We start from the raw sequence: 4139 nt of genomic DNA, 5'->3' as shown, positions 1-4139 counted from the left end.
TACAAGTGCACCATGCTACAAGTGAAGCTACCTGAGCTCCTAATAAAAACCAAAGATGTGCAAATTAAAACACAGTGATGTATATGAAAACTTTCCAGGTATAAGCTGATGCCTTACCTATTGTCTTTCACCTTGACATTTACCTTGCTCTCAATTTCCTAGGTGGAGACTCTACAAACAATGCTATACTGAATCTTAGAACTTGAATTTTGAAAAAGATATTGGAAGTTAAATGGAGTTAGGGCAGTAGGGTGGATAAACTGAATGATTGGAGTGATAAGAAGCAAGTAGATGGCAAAGACTCAGGGTATCAAGAGAAAAGTGTGTTATCGCTACAACGATTATGTTGAAAATTATTATAATGGAAAAGGTCACCCAGTGAAGCCGCTTCATATCTGTTTAACTCACAATAAGCTGCTTAACTATGGTCTCTACCAAAAGATGGGAATCTATTGCCCACACAAAACCAATGCTGAGGAGATGACCAAGGACCACAGTGATGACAACATTAAATTCTTGTGCTCCACCTGCCCAGAAAACACAGCTGAGTATAGCAAGCAGATGCAGTGATTCAATGTCGGTGGAGACTGTTCAGTATCTGATGGCCTGTCTGAGTTTTGTCAGTTATCTAGCGGTGGCTCCGTTGCAAATAATGGGAAACTTAATAAATAGCAGACAGACATCACTGTGAATTGAGCTGGGGGCCTGCACCATGCAAAATATTCCAAAGCATCTGATTGCTGTTGTGTCAATTATGCCATCTTGACCATACTGGAACAGCTAAAGTATCATCAGAGTGTGCTGTGTATTGACATTGATATGCACCCTTGTGATAACATGGAAGAGGCCTTCTATACCACAGACCAGCCGTGACTGTGTCCTTTCATAAGTGTAGAGAGCATTTACCAGGAACTGGGATATTATGGAATATTGGTGCTGGCAAAGGCAAGCACTATGCCATTGCCCACTCATTCCTAGATGGGATCCTTGATGTCTCCTATGAGGCCATTTTCAGGCCAGTTCTATCCAATTGATATGCTCCAACTTCATTCATTTATCTTACAGTGTGGCCCAGGCTCACTCTCTAGGGATTGATTAGGTTGTTGCAACCTTTCAATCTTCCAAGGCTGATGCTAGAGGAAGGTTGCTATCCCATTCATTCATTCATTCATTCATAATGTTACCCTGTGCTAGACATAAAAAAATAGCTGTGGCCCTAAGCACAGATGTTCCTAAATGAGCTTCCCTACAATGAACTCTGTACTATGTTTTAAACTTCACATCAGCCATTGAAATATGACCAACCAGAACACTAATGAGTACTTGGAGAAACTAAAACAGATGTTATGAGAGAACATGGGAATGCTGCTTCATGCACTTGGGGTCCAAAATGTAGACAATTCCTGAGGACACCGGCCTAGCAGAAAGTGGTGGTGAGGATGAAGATGACTCTGACAAATGCATCTCAACCTGTCGCTCTGACAAATGGACTGCTTGTGAAGAAGAGTTTTCTGACTCTGATGAGGAGGGAGATGGTGGATGCAAGAACTCTTCTAATTTCACAAAAGCCAAGAGAATCAAAATAGAGGATGAAGAAGAGAAATATCCAGATGAGAAGTCACAGAAGAAGAGAAAACCAAGGAGGAGAAGCTTGAAGGCAATTTGATTAAGAAGGAGGTCAAGCAACATGAGGATACCTTATTAGCTCCGGATTCCTGCAAAGTTCCTGACACTTCTCCTCAACTCTTCAAGAGTTTATATTTTCTATGTCTTTGTGTATTTATACACAAGTATATTAAATATCTGCGTTATGCACATAACACAACCTTGCTCGCTGAAACTGAGGAGGACCTCACGCACTTACTGCAGAGGGTCAAGGACTGCAGCCTTAAGTATGGACTGAGACTCAATGTCAAGAAGACAAAGATTCTCACAACTGGACCAATTGGCCGCATCAGGATGGATGGCAAAGAGATTGGGATTGTTCCCAGCTTCAGTTTGCTTGGCTCCACGATCAACACTCTTGGCACCAGCAGCCAGGAAATCAAAAAACGTATTGCGATGGAAAAGTCTGCTGTTAGGGATCTCTCTAAAGTACTCAAGAGCAACGGTGTCTCTCTGGAGACTAAGGTGCATCTGATATAGTCCATGGTCTTTGCAATCACTTGTTATGCATCAGAGAGTTGGACAATGACTAGAGAGAATAGAAGGAGAATTGCTGCCTTTGAGCTGTGGCTGGAGAAGAGTATTGCATGTACCAAGGACTGCCAAGAAAACAAACAGATTCATCCTAGAGAGGGTTAAACCAGGCTACTCCTTGGAGGCAAGGATTCTGGGGCTTCGTCTGACATACTTTGGACATGTAAGGAGAGACAGGTCCTTGGAGAGGGACATCATGCTTAGTAGGGTAGAGGGACAGCGCAGGAGGGGAAGACCCTCTATGAGGTGGATTGATTCAGTGACTGGGGTAATGGGGTGGGTGTGTCAGAGGCAATGCGATTGGCACAGGATAGAGCAGGGTTTAGGGCTCTTGTACACAGGGTCGCAAACAACTCGACAGCACATAACAACAACAACAACAACAATATTAAATATTATTAATTAATTAAAATATAATATATATAAATAAAATATAATTATAAAAATAAAGTATAATTAAAAATATAAAAATATATGTCACATAAAAATATTAAAAAATAAAATATAATTTAAAATTATCCTCAGGGACTAGACTGGAACTCGGGCCATCAGCCTAGCCAAGGGAGCTCCATTAGGTTCCGGCTGCCTCTTGGAATGGTACCCTTATCAAGCACGCTCGAATGGGGGTGCTGGGTCCTCAGGGATTTCTAGTTCTTTTCAGGCTCTTGAAGGTAACATCGACCATTTAGATAGGTTAATTTTTCATACCTTTCAAGTATTGCAGCCTAACCCCAAGTGAACCAACAAATCTTACTCTTTTTCTCCCCTAGTTCTGCAAGAAGGATCTGATAATCTAGTTTCCTTTATCAGATACTATTTTCACGTTTGTGGGAATCTTTGTAATAAAATCATACATTTCTCTTGTTGGGTTTTTTTTTTTTTTTAAAAAAAAAGGAGTTAAATCATTGCCAAGAGTGTGACTCACAGAGACCCTCCGTTGGATTTTTGAGGTTGTAAATCTTTACAGGAGGAGATTGGGCATCTCCCTTGTAGTGGCTGGTGAATTTGAACTGCTAAACTTTTGGTTAGTGCTCAGTTTGTTAGGAAAGAAGAGGTAAGGTCTTTTCTTTTTAATTTTATTTTTGTGTCTTTGCTTTTCCTGTTAGGATGATATGGAACCACCTTTCACTCCAGCAGCAGGTTTTGTTGTCCAGCTTCTTTCAGTATTTTCTGACTAACCTTTTCACACTCCTTAGAAATAGGAGATGATGGTGGAGCTCAAGGTCTGCAGAGTATGCCCTCCGAATCTTAAATTTGGAATAGCCTAATCCCTTCTTTTCATGTAGTCCATAGGTAGTCGTGCTGATACCAAAAGCCTGTACTTCTCTGTAGTTTTATGTCTATCATCACTCTATGGGAGAAAGACGGGCAATTTCCTGCTTTGGTTTACAACCTCAAATACTCAATGGAGGGTTGCTATGACTCATATCAAATTCCATGGCAGTGAGTTTGAGGTAGAAGCTGAGTTAGTAGCCACTTTTTACAACTATTAGTTCAATGTTATTCCCATTTTGTTCTTTTAGCCCTCTAATATCTGTGTGATAAATTATATATATTAAATTGCCTCCTTTAATACATTGAATCTACCTGCTGTGGTTTCTGTGAATTGACTAAACTCTAGTTGATGCAAACTAAGCATATAAAATGAATGGATACTTATTTCTGGTAGCAATGCATCTCAAAAGTAGTACAGCACTACTCTTTAGAGCTATTATAATGAACAAACACTTAGACACAGTAATCCTAAAGCCCTTAGGCAGGTTTTGCTGCAGAAACAAGCCAAACCAACTGAGCAACGGCCTACAACCGAGGTGGTCTTGTGACCATGTTCTTCAGGAAATGCATTACCAAGCCGAAGGCCACATTATTCTGGGGATTCTAAGTCACTAGTCATCCCACAAGAGTATAATGGACAATATCCTCCCATGAAATCAAAACCC

At 40.6% G+C, this 4139-nt stretch overlaps 1 pseudogene; it reads left to right on the top strand.

Moving 5' to 3' along the window:
• The first annotated feature begins 291 nt into the window (after positions 1-291).
• LOC102875739 lies at positions 292-3451 on the top strand (annotated as a pseudogene).
• The last annotated feature ends 688 nt before the right edge of the window (positions 3452-4139 follow it).

Source organism: Elephantulus edwardii, unplaced genomic scaffold (genome assembly GCF_000299155.1).
Source record: "Elephantulus edwardii isolate Elephantulus edwardi_28Jun2011 unplaced genomic scaffold, EleEdw1.0 scaffold00022, whole genome shotgun sequence".
Lineage (NCBI taxonomy): Eukaryota > Metazoa > Chordata > Mammalia > Macroscelidea > Macroscelididae > Elephantulus > Elephantulus edwardii.
This window is presented reverse-complemented; position numbering and strand designations above follow the sequence as displayed.